Source organism: Protopterus annectens, chromosome 5.part0 (genome assembly GCF_019279795.1).
Source record: "Protopterus annectens isolate FY-2018-M chromosome 5.part0, PAN1.0, whole genome shotgun sequence".
NCBI classification, from domain to species: Eukaryota; Metazoa; Chordata; order Ceratodontiformes; family Protopteridae; genus Protopterus; species Protopterus annectens.
Window position 1 is genome coordinate 678,539,384 of NC_056735.1, and position 13,944 is coordinate 678,553,327.

Consider the following 13,944-nt stretch of genomic DNA (forward strand, 5'->3'; position numbering starts at 1 on the left):
TGATAAACTAGGTTGGTAGGAGTTCTAATCTCACGCATGGCAACTGTGTGTGTGTGTGTGTGTGTGTGTGTGTGTGTGTGTGTGTGTGTGTCTGTGTAGAGAGCAATGCATTTTACGCTAGTCACACTCACTACAATTCAAATGCCCTACTTTGGCAAGGCTGCTGATGTCATTCATTGTGAAATACACCTTTGGGAAAGGTGTAGCCCAGTAATCTCCGTGGCACATCCTATAACTGCATACTGTTGTAGTGTGATAAATTTGTTAGGTAGGAGTTCTAATCCTGGACATGGCAACTGTGTGTGTGTCTCTGTGCAGAGAGCAATGCGTTTTAGGCTAGTCACACTCACTACAATTCAAATGACCTACTTTGGCAAGGCTGCTGATGTCATTCACTGTGAAATACACCTTTGGGAAAGATGTAGCACAGTAATCTCCATGGTGCATCCTATAAATGGGTACTGATGTAGTGTGATAAACTAGTTAGGTAGGAGTTCTAATCCCAGACATGGCAACTGTGTGTGTGTTTGTGTGTGTCCCTGTCTGTGTAGGCAGCAATGCATTTTAGGCTAGTCACACTCACTACTATTCAAATGCCCCACTTTGGCAAGGCTGCTGATGTCATTCACTGTGAAATACACCTTTGGGAACAGTGTAATCCAGTAAGCTCCATGGCACATCCTATAACTGTGTACTGCTGTAGTGTGATAAACTCATTAGGTAGGAGTTCTAATCCCATACATGGCAACTGTGTGTGTGTGTGTGTGTGTGTGTGTGTGTGTGTCTGTGTATGGAGCACTGTTTTTAGGCTACTCACACTCACTACAATTCAATTGTCCTACTTTGGCAAGGCTGCTGATGTCATTCACTGTGAAATACACCTTTGGAGAAGGAGTACTCCAGTAATCTCCATGGCATGTCCTATAACAGCATAATGCTGTAGTGTGATATAGAGCTCTGGTAGGTGTTCTATTCCCACACATGGCAGGTGTCAATGTTTGTGTGTTTCTATGCCTGTGTAGGGAGCAAGGCTTTTTGGCTAGTCACACTCACTACAATTCAAATACCCTACTTTGGCAAGCCTACTGATGTCATTCACTGTGAAATACACCATTGGGGAAGGAGTACTCCAGTAATCTCTGTGGTGTGTCCTATAACAGCGTAATGCTGTAGTGTGATATATAACTCTGGTAGGAGTTCTGTTCCCACACATGGCAAGTGTGGATGATTGTGTGTGTGTTTCTATGTCTGTATAGGGAGCAATGCATTTTAGACTAGTCACACTCACTACAATTCAAATGCCCTACTTTGGCAAGGCTGCTGATGTCATTCACTGTTAATTACACCTTTGGGAAAGATGTAGCACAGTAATCTCTGTGGCGCATCCTATAACTGTGTACTGATGTAATGTGATAAACTAGTTAGGTAGGAGTTCTAATCCCAGATATGGCAACTGTGTGTGTGTTTGTGTGTGTCCCTGTCTGTGTAGGCAGCAATGCATTTTTGGCTAGTCACATTCACTACTATTCAAATGCCCTACTTTGGCAAAGCTGTTGATGTCATTCACTGTGAAATACACCTTTGGGAACAGTGTACTCCAGTAAGCTCCATGGCACATCCTATAACTGCATACTGCTGTAGTGTGATAAACTAGCTACGTAGGAGTTATAATCCCATACATGGCAACTGTGTGTGTGTGTGTGTGTGTGTGTGTGTGTGTGTGTGTGTGTGTGTGTGTGTGTGTGTGTGTGTGCGTGTGTCTCTGTCTGTGTATGGAGCACTGCTTTTTATGCTACTAACGCTCACTACAATTCAAATGTCCTACTTTGGCAAGGCTGCTGATGTCATTCACTGTGAAATACACTTTTGGAGAAGGAGTACTCCAGTAATCTCTATGGCATGTCCTATAACAGCATAATGCTGTAGTGTGATAGAGAGCTCTAGTAGGTGTTCTATTCCCACACATGGCAGGTGTGGATGTTTGTGTGTTTCTATGTATGTGTAAGGAGCAAGGCTTTTTGGATAGTCACACTCACTACAATTCAAATACCCTACTTTGGCAGGCCTGCTGATGTCATTCACTGTAAAATACACCTTTGGGGAAGGAGTACACCAGTAATCTCCGTGGCGCGTCCTATAACAGTGTAATGCTGTAGTGTGATATAGAATTCTGGTAGGGGTTCTATTCCCACACATGGCAAGTATGGATGATTGTGTGTGTGTTTCTATGTATGTGTAGGGAGCAATGCTTTTTAGGCTAGTCACACTCACTACAATTCATATGCCATACTTTGGCAAGCCTGCTGATGTCATTCACTGTGAAATACACCTTTGGGGAAGGAGCACTCCAGTAATCTCCATGGCACTTCCTGTAACTGTGTAGTGCTGTAGTGTAATAAACTAGTTAGGTAGGAGTTCTAATCCCAGACATGGCAGGTGTGTGTGTGTGTGTGTGTGTGTGTGTGTGTGTGTGTGTGTGTGTGTGTTTGTCATTTGTATCCTGTGTAGAGGTGGCTGTGAGTGTGTAACAACTGGACTCATTGCGGAGCAGGTTTTGCAAATTTATTATATATTGGCCCTAGTATATGTCACAATGTCTACCTTACAGGGATAACAGATGTGAAATAGCTGAGAGGCTGGGGTGAAAATCCATGCCCCTACATGTCACATCAAGGCCTGGTGAACAAAGTTAACAACCTTTGTATTACCCGGAGAACACTCTCAACCCATGTCTCATACACACACACACACACATGCACACACACACAGACACACACACACACACACACTTGCCTAGGCAACAACCACTATGTTGGTAGTACCCTGCATATTGCCCACTGATAGTAACCATGGTGTGATTGCAGTGGGCTACAGAGGGCATGGAACCCTGTCCATCAGTCCAATAGGCATGTACATGTAGACAGTGCACCTTCCCTATATTCCCCACTAGACACCTGTAATACCTGTGATGCCATCAAATGTGACCCACAAAGGACATACCATGCCTTAAACACATGCCCTGTATGGACAGATGCCACTGACAGCAGGGAATACCTGTATCATGCTATCAATGTAGGTGCAGGGTCAACCTGCTGTCCATTACCAGTTCCTGCCACATGAGGCCAGGACTGGCACATCTGATGATAGCAATCTGTGTACACAACATGGGCCAGACACCCCAAGTACAGTTACACATGTCACTGTACATGCATGTGGGATGTGTGCACATCCCTGACACCATCCATGTCATGGATTAAGGAACACATACATGGCAAGCAATGCACAGCAATGGCCACACACAATAGTTACCCAGGTGACTGGATGATGAATACAATATCCACCTGTGTGGGCCAATCCAGACACTACACCCCTGAGTCACACTGCAGACGATTGTCATGTGCCCTGATGCCAAGGTATACCCATCACATAGCCTTGTATAGCCATCTGACACAGTCAACCACTGCACACCTGTGAAGCACTGCACCCATGCATGTCAGTACTGGCACCCTGTGTCTCTGTGTATGGCGTATGATGCCTATGACCACATTTACACTCACTACAAACCCCATTGGCATACCGAAGCATGCTGTCTGTCAGACACCTCCACATACCCTTTGCCCATATAACCTCTGTATAACCCCTGTGGTGCATGTGATACCTGCACAGTACCGTACTGTTGCAATCTAACTAGTGAGGAGTTGTATTCCTGATCCTGCCAAGTGTGTCAATGTGTGTGGGTCCCTGAGAGAGTGTGGCTGTCTTGATGCTGACACCTGTTCAGGTGGACAGGCACGTGTGCTACACCTACCGTATAGCTACCATATCACTGTTGCAGCTGTCACTCACCCTCACATATATGTTTGGAGGGCTCCCAACATGTAACCTTTGTGGCACATCCAATAACTACATAGACATGTGATAGCAATACATAGTCAGGGGGTTGATACCCTGTACTGGTAGGTGTGTGACACAAGCATAATTAAGTTTTACTCTCCCACCCTCCCTGACTTATCTTTACCTCTGTCTGCCTCTCTCACTCCCTCTCTCATTGATGTGGAGACTTACACCTGCTTTGCTTAGGCAGCAGCATGTGTATTGTAAGTGATGCTCATGATCAGCTAATGGCCTCTGCACAAATTGCAGCTCTCCTCTAGCTAATTGCATGTGGAACAGCTGTGGTAAAATTCCCATAGCCAATTTCATGGAAACACACTCCAATTTCTAGGAACATCATGTTGATCTTGGGTGTTTTCATTCACTGTGAGCAGGACCTATATCTGTTGTTTGGCAAACAGCATCACAGATGGATTGGGGATTTACATCTAACAACATACACTGTGGAAACAGGCCAACACATGCCTAACATGACTACAGAATGTAAGTGCTGCTATACTGCATTTGGAGTAATGTTGGTTTAACAGGGTGTGTGTGGATATGGCTGCCTTACATGTTTTAATACCTGTTATGTCAGTGCTATGTTTGTGAGTAAACCCCATCTGTAAGGTCATCTGCAGACTGGGCAGTGTGTGGTGCCTTTTGTTTCTTGTGTTTCCCACAGATCACTTATCTGTGAACTGCAGAAGCATAGTGTAAGGATTGCAGTCAGTACATGGTGACAGCCATAAGAGTTACTGACTTCATATCCCTCATAGGACACATGTTGCAACAAACCCTGTTATAACAGTAAATGTATGAGGTTATCACAGCAACATGTCAATATTGGCCCTGTGTTTGTGCCTCCAGCCACAACTCTGTCAACCTTTGTACATATGTCATGCAGTAAGAGGTGCATATGTTCTGTACACCATATTTATTGACATCATATCTGATAGCAAGCCAGTGAGATATCAGACTGCTACACATTATGTATAGTAGGGGTTATATTTGAGGACATAACCTGGGCATTCTGTGGTTGTGTGTACAGTACTGAGGTCTGTGTACTTATGGTGAATGTCGACAGTGTGTGCATTGTGAATATGTACGTTGGCCTGTGTACAGACTGTGGTAGATGTCATTGTTCTTGGTCCTGTTCTAGCTGATGTTACATGCTGCTCCACTGTATGTTGCCCTATTAGCTTATATGTCTGTAGGACCAAACACACACATGTCCCATACCACAGAGAGGCATCGGACCACACTGTGTAGTGGCCCAGTATATGTAGGGTTAGTGTGTGAGTGGCACATATGAGGATGGTCTTGATAAGATAGTCCATATACTGTAATATTATTATGCTAGCTTATCATATGTGGCTGTGTTCACATTGGTTGTGGTTATGCACTTTCACACAGGTGTCTGTTACTCTGTGCTGTGACATGCCTGTAGAGCCTGCTATATATGCAGGTACATGTGTATTCCCCCATAGGAAATGTAGGTCAGTGTTGTGGCAGTCTGCCTGTAGCCTGCACAGTGCTTTGTTACATGCCCAGCAGCTAAGTGTACTTACCCAGTGAGATGTTATGTCCAGATACTTGCCAGATGTACTGCTGCTAGGCCACCATAACAGTCATGTATGTCATACAAATCAGTGGGATGCTGTACAGATGTATGTCACTAACGAGTGGGTAGTATGTGGCCATGGCACCTCTGTACCAGTGGTTAGTATGTGTCAGGACAGACAGGAGTGTGTGAATGCATAACCTATGGGGGCAAATGTATACCAGTGTTTACGTGATATACCCATCTACATGGCTGTTAACATCTACATTGTCAGGATCTGTCCACATGTCTTGCACTAAGGGGTTCTGTGTATACCTCTGGACTGACCACAGTGTGTCAGACATTTCACATTTATTGTCCATATATCTGCTGTAGTCCACAGGATCATTACTGTGTTAGCAGTGGTACTGTACTATGATGTCCTTAGGATGTCTGTCTGTGGCCAATGGCACACATTTTAAAAGCAGATGTTGTCTCCCACACACAACATGTCTGTGAAAACAACCCCTATCACAGTAGCAGTAATCTACATATATACCTGCAATACACACCTGGCATCCCCTTGCACTAAGAGGTTGGGACTATTGTGGCTGAGGCAGGGCTCCACTCCATGTGCAGGACATATGGTGAACATAATTGTATATATACTTATACATATATCTATATAGATATATACGCATATACATATCAACATACATAGATGGATATGTACATATATATATATATATATATATATATATATATATATATATAAACACTCAGATATATACATATACACAGTAATATATGTCTACACATATACAGATAGAGATACATATGCACATATACTTGTGGATATCTATATATATATTGACAGTAATAGGTATATCAGAATAGATCTGTATGCACATATAGGTTCATAGGTTCATAGGTAGGTACTAGGCTATCTGCCTGAAGGCATTTATAAGCCTAGCCAGAATGTGTTGGCTTCTGCAGCCCCCTTAGATTAGTTCCCTGTGCCTCTTTCCAGCAAAGCCACTGAAGTGATACTCAGGGTAAACTTTGTTTCCCATCCACTCGTCAAGGTTTCTCTTGAAGAGGGTTAGCGAGGAGCTCTGCCTAATGTAAATTGGAATCTTGATCCAAAGCATGGGAAGTCTCTTGGACAGGAATCTATCCCTCCAGCACGTCCTATTTATTGTTGTGGTGAGGTTTAGATCCCTAGAGCATATGGCTCGAGGGGATAAGGTTTTCTTTAGGTGGAGCATGTCCATCAATTCTGGGTTGGACATGGCCTTGTATGTCAGGCAGAGATCACCTCTGAGTAGGCGGTATGCAACTGAGTACAGCTGGAGTTTCTTCAGTTGAGCTGCGTAGGGCATCTGTTTGAGGCCAGTGATCCTCTTGGTGAGGTACTTATATGGTCTTTCCAGCTCTTGCAGGTGTCTTGTAAGGTACATCCCAAATGGGGCGTTGTACTCTATGATGGGTCTGATGAGTGATGATTAGAGGGGCACAATGACCTCTTTTGATCTGGATGCGAACCCTTTTGTGATTAGGTGGGCCATGTAGAAGGATTTTCTAACCACTTTGGCAATGTGATTATCAAAGGAGAGATTACTATCTACTTGGGTCCCCAGATCCCTTATTACATCTTCCGCATTTAGGGAACTACCACCTATGTGGTAGTTTGTGGGTACTTTGTTTTTTCCAAAGGTAATGACTATGCACTTTTTGGCATTTAGCTTGAGGCCATGATTTTGACACCAGGTATCAGTCTCAGTGAGACCCTCTTGGCGGATGTCTGTGTCAGCCAGAGAGTCAATTATAGCCCCTAGTTTGCAATCATCTGCAAACTTGGTCAGCCATAGTCCACCTGTGCTTGCCTCTATCTCTGAGAAGTATATGCCGAACAGGAGCGGTCCTAGGACTGAGCCATGTGGAACGCCACTTGTAACCAGTTTAGAGTCAGACCTAGCTCCCGCAACTCTCACCATGTGGGTTCTGTCTGTGAGCCAGATGGCAACGCACCTTGTGACTTAGGGGTTTATGTTCAGGCTGGTGAGCTTGTCTATAATACCAGAATGGGCAATGGTGTTGAAGGCCTTTGCGAGGTCTAGGTAGGCTGTGTGCACCACCTTTCCCTCATCTATAGCCTTGGTAACTGTCTCAAAGATGTCCACCAGGTTTAGGAGGCATGATCTGCCCTTAACAAACAGAATGGGGAAGGGTCCAGTGTTTGGAGGTTCCCAATGTCTTTGTTAATGTGTTTCATGATGATACGCTCCTTAGCCTTGCAGACCAAGCTAGTCAGTCTTATAGGGTGATAGTTCCTGGGGTCTGTTGTGGCTCCACCTTTGTGGAGCAGAATAACTGTTGCTGTGTGCCACTCTATGGGTACATAGCCTGTGGAGAGGCTGAGTTTGAACAGTGTGTTTAGGTGAGGGGTTAGTTCATCTTTGAGCTCATGTAGGACACAGCCTGGGACACCATCTGGTCCCATTGATGCTGTGTTTTTGGATTTGGAGACGGCTGTTTTAACCTGAGTGTCTGTGATTTCAGGGGCTCTACAGTCTTCTGGTATGGTTATGGGCATTTTTGGGGGTGAGAGGGGGGCTGAAGTTTGTGCTGAACCTGTCTGCCAGGATGTTGGCGATATCGGTCGGTTCAGTGCATTTTGTGCCATTCTGCACTAACTCGAAGCAGATTTGAGCATTGCCACTTAGATTCTTGACATACCTTAAGAATGCCTTGTGGCTATCTTTGGAGTCCATGGCAATTTTTCTTTCAAAGCTCGCCTTGGATGATTTTATAAGGGATCATAGTTTCTTGCTGATACTAATCAGGGATGTCTTCCCTTCTTGGGATTTTACTCTTTTATTTACTAGTTTCCTCCTTCTATTTTATAGCTTGTTTATGGCAGGAGTCCACCAGACTGGTTTCCTTTTTTTGGTGGAGTGAGTCTTGGTTTTGCTTGGGATAGCATGATCCATGCATTCTTGTAGGTGCCCGTAGAATGCATTAGGAAAGGATTTTGCAGGTTGGCCAGCATTATCCTTTAGCATGGAGGCTTTGAAACTTTTCACCTTGGTCTTAAGTAACGTGAAGTTTGCTTTTCAAAAGTTTTTCAAGGTGGTTTCCTTCTCCGGGGGTGGGGTGGAATGTGGATATGCAAAGTGATTTGTTTATGGTCAGATCTAACCAGTGAGGGGTTGACCTCCGGTGTGGAACACCGGTCACCCATGTTGGTGATAACCAGGTCCAATATGTTGTCAGCTCTGGTGGGAGTGTTGACCAGTTGATCCAGGGTGTTTGAGTTTATAAATTATAGGAAATGTTGGGCAAGGGAGTTAGTACTTAAATAGTTCTCCCAATTAATGTTTGCGTAATTAGACTCACCCAATATTAGGTTGTTTGCTAGGACCTTTATGTTTCCCAGTGTTTCCAGAAATGCGGACTGGGGGTCCTGGAACATAGTGGGTGATCTGTAGCAAGCTACAATTTGAATTGCAGTTTTGCCCATTGTTAGTTGCATGTGGATGATCTCTGAAGCATTGTTCTATGCTACTAACCTGGAGGTGTGGGTATCCTTGATGAATATGGATACGCCCCCACCTTTTGTATTTCGTTCCGAGTTCTGTGGCCGAAATGTATGGTATGAGTTATAGCCTGGTAGTGCTGGGGTGCTCTCTAGAGCCTTAAACCAGGTTTCTGTTACTATACATATATCAATTTTCTCCATACTGAGGAGTTCCTTGAGTGCGTGCATTTTGAGGTTTAGACTTCTGGCACTGAGTAGCATTACCCTCAGTTTTTTGTTACTTGTGCTATTTACGGCAGTGGGTTTGTCTTTTGAGGCTTGCCTAAAAAAGGCACTATGGGGTGGCAAGAGCCTTGACCATTATTCGAAAACCTAAAGGTGACTGGTGCAAGCCGTTGTTATAGTTTTAAATATCTACATATATCTGCATAAATAGGTATACTTGTACACATAGGATGTACATACATATATAGCTTTATATACATCTCTCTCTCTCTCTCTCTCTCTCTCTCTCTCTCTCTCTCTATATATATATATATATATATATATATATGTACATATAAAGAGATGTACACATGTCCATATATATGTTGCACTATACAGATGTGTATACAGACATATGTATGAATATATATGTGTATGTACATGTAGACATATATCAACCGATTATATGTATATATCCATATTCCTGTCATGTGTAAGCCTCACAGTTGTGTATACACTCCCAGATATATTTCACTGTATGTATCTGCTCTGTGTACATTATGATAAAACAACATATGGGATGCAGCAGTCATATTAATAACAAGTACTACACAATTGTGGAAGTAAAGGCAATTGTTCAATACTAATCAATATGTGTATTGACAGATATATTGGAAAAGCAACAGCTGTCTTCACAGTGGTCATGGTGTAGTGGTTAAGTGTTGTGACTTTAGTGTACATGGTCCTGGGTTCAAGATCTGCAAGGGCTGTTCATTTTGTTGCTGGGCAGAACAAGGGCTGTCAGATATAGCATGGTTAAGGCAGTTTAGAGCAGCTTTAAGTACATTTGCATGGGTTTGCTTGAAGTTAAGTGGTGCTAAGCTATGAGTAAATGTATGGGCACTTACACAGTGTAGGCTTCACTTACCAGTGCGCAAATCAGCTCAGCTGTTATATCACAGCAGTGTTGATACCTTTTAAGCATGGCTTAGCCCTGGTAACCAGCTCACACTACCCAGTTTGATAACATAGCAGGTAATGACATCTGTAATAAGTGTATGTAATGCCATGTACAATACATGTGCCTATGTGCTGTCATTACAGTAGCAAGGGGTGTGAGTGTCATGTGTGGGACACAAATGTATATGAGGCCTGTACAGCACTGTTATCTGTGTGACTGTGTTACATACAGGGGTAGTAGCCCAGGGTACGTGCTGTCACACTGGCATGTAGTGTATCATGGTGGTACTACTGTTGACAGTGCCTACCCAGGCAAGAGTAGAGTGCTAAATGCAGTACTGACAACAGGCACACCTGTAGGCATAGCTGGACTCTGAGGCCTCCCTATTCCCTGCTGTGTGAGCTGTGTCACAGTATATAACCCCTACTGTGTAATGATCCGACATGTGGAATGTAACTGCAGACTATAGTCTGTACAGCACGTTATAGCAAGGGCTCCTGACATGTAGGTATGGCATACATATTGTTGTCAAATGTCTATCTGTCAACAATTTCATCCTACTGCATAGCTACTTGCCAAACTGATGACTGGCAGTCTCTGTACAGATGTGCAGATGGCAAGCATTCAGCTGGGATATGTACAGGCATCATAAGCTTGAATGACACTGACATTTCTACCCCGCTGTGTAAGAACTGCCACATATTGGAGATAACACCCTGTTTGCACCACATGCCATGGGTACCTCCACTACACAACCACAGTCAACAGAATATGCTTGAATACAGGTCTCCATCACAGACACTAACCATGTGTTCTAATTCATGTTGCATGCATGTCAACATGATCACCTCAGTGACCATGTCCAGAAGGCACCTGGAGGAATGGCTGATGCATGTCACTCTCACCGTGAGGGTCACCATAGTAGTGTCTGTTGATAGATTGCCTGCTGCCACATGGCAGGTGGCAGGATACCACTGTACACACAACCCCTACACAACCCATCTCTCCTTGGACAATAGCTAGGTACACAGCTATGACTACCTGCACCGATGCACCCCAGTACTGACACATGTGTACGTGTGCATGACTGAGTATAGCAGTGTCTGTGTGTTAGCACACCTGTACATGGGAATTCCATGAGGGCCTTCACAACTACCACAACACCTATTGCCATAGTCAGTTGTGGCTGCTGCTGTATGGGACATTTCATGTACCCTGTTAAGCTCCTCCCCATACCAGCTACATGAGCCTTGCAGTACCATCACAACAGTGTTGTACAAATGGGTTGCTAGGCATGGGATACCCATTGTGTTCTGGCAAATATGGGTATGTTTGCATGCCCATTTATCTGTAGGGTACAGCATTCTGAGGCCACATACACCTATTACAATACCCATTGCCACATGGTAGTACAGATAGTGTTGTTGCTACCTATCAGTGAGGCATGACAATGCAACACCCTGCTATGCATGTGGCATGTGTATCAGATGCATATCCTTGCAGTACCACTGTTGGTATCTACAATGTGTTGTATCGCAGCCATGGCCAATGTGTGATGGTGGGTATATCATAGTGTCATCATGGGTGTCAGGGAGTACAATATCCACTGGAGGATGTGGGTGCTGTGTACACTGTCATTATAACCAAGGTACACCTGGTATATATCTCATGTACCACATTATGGTTACCACTGCCACCATCAACCATACAGGTAACTGATACCAAATTCCAGGCCAGTTATGCATGTGCTGTGTGCAGCCTACCTGTAACACACTGGACACATGGTCAAGTTAGTTAGCAGTGATAGGCCCTGATCTCTCAGATGTGTGTCTGCCTGTTATGTGTCTGTTAATGTGTATATGAAGGTATGGCACACTATGTATTGTCCATATACACCCATTACATCCCCCATTAGCATACTGTACATGTCTGGGGATGTTCTGCATGTAACATGTAACCCGGGACACACCTCACCCTAAACCCTGTGTGGTGTGTGCATTATAAACCACACACTTCAGTATCACTACATACCTAGGTAGGGGTCTAGTCCCAGTGTTGCCAAGTAAGAGTGTGCGTGTATGTTGATGGGTCTACATCAGGTTGCAGGGTATACATGCCTCTGCAGGTCACCTGTCCATGTGGCACAGGCAAATACTGTATCCTAACCTGTGACATGTGTTCAAGTGTACCCCAGATATGTCACAGCCATGGTGTCACCACAGTGCCATACCCCGTTGTGGAATATGACTGCAGACCATCCTCGTGCTGACACATGTACACCTACAACACAAATGGATAACATTATAAAGATCACAATCAACCAGTGTTACTAACAGCTATAATGCATAATTGCTGGCCGGCTACACTAACTGACATATATGCATTACACTTTACTCCTTACAACATGTTACACTGCAGTACTGTGGTGCACTGTAGTACAGTCACCGTGTGCATCAGAACCATAGTAGCCTGTCCCTGCATAGATGGTATGGATGACAGGGCTGTGGCACAGGTATCATCATATGCACAGGGTGTGTTGTTGGTTTGCCAGAGGCTGAGGGTGGCCATACATTTGAGACCATATGTGTGTGAGTCAGGGGTGTACCAAGGTGAACCGAGCATGGTGATGTGGTGTGTGTAGGTATGGGGTTACCCTAGGCATGTTTGTATAGTGTGTTGGTATGCATGCACACAGTTCTGCCATGTGGCTGCTCTACACAGGCATTTATAGACAGCTGCAGACCATACCTGGCAGGGTGAGCAGCTCACTGCTTGCGGCCATGGACATATGGACTGTGACTGCCTACCAGGGGTTCCATGGGCATGTGCAGGTACAGGCCTCGATATGCTACTCTCACCTGATGATGACAGATGTCCACTGTTACCAGGTTCCTCCTGGGACTGGCCAGGACTATCTGCTCATGGCCTGCTGTGGTGTGGTGTAGACAGCACCCCCCCAGCAGTGCCGGGGTTGGTACTGCTACTACAGGAGCCCCTTGGTGTCCTAGCATGTCCACATTGACTGCCAGCTGTTGGTGTTGCTGGCCTACATCCACGCAGCCATCGCCGCACTCTCTCCACACGTTCAGGCATGGACAGACCACAGTCAATGAGGGCCTTCATCTCACCAGACTGTCTATCCATGAACTCAGTTAATGCACAGATGGCACCAGCCAGTTCATGGGCGTTGTCACTTGCAGATGTGAGAGCAGCCCTCTGCAGCCTCAGGCACTGTCTGGTGTAACGTTCTATACGTGTCTGCACTTCCATGACAGCCTGAAACATGCACCTGCTGGAACCAGCTATGTTGCCTCTGCCAGACATCTGGCTATGCCTGCTGTGACCAGACACAGTAGGCATGGTTACCACACTTTCCTGAGCACAGCCAACAAACTCCAACTCCGCTATGGCCATTGGTGATGGTGTATGTATAGGCACTGAAACTATGTGCGGGGTTGGGGTGGTTAAAAGAAGGATGTCAAATGATGGCATTGTTTTGTACCCTGACAACCCCACCTGTGCCTCAACAGTACTATCATCATCTCCGGTGTCTGTATGGACACCAATATCAGAGTGCATGCAGGAGGGACCCTGACCCACCTCGCCACCTGTGGGGATAACAATAAACACACTTTAAAACCTGTACAGCATTGCCTAACAGTACACACACACACACACACACACACACACACACACACACACACACACACACACACACACACATACTACTGTAATACCTACATGGCCGTGACTTTACAGACAGTCCCACATATATGTCCATGTGTACCCCATCCTGCATCACACTTGGTAATATACACACAT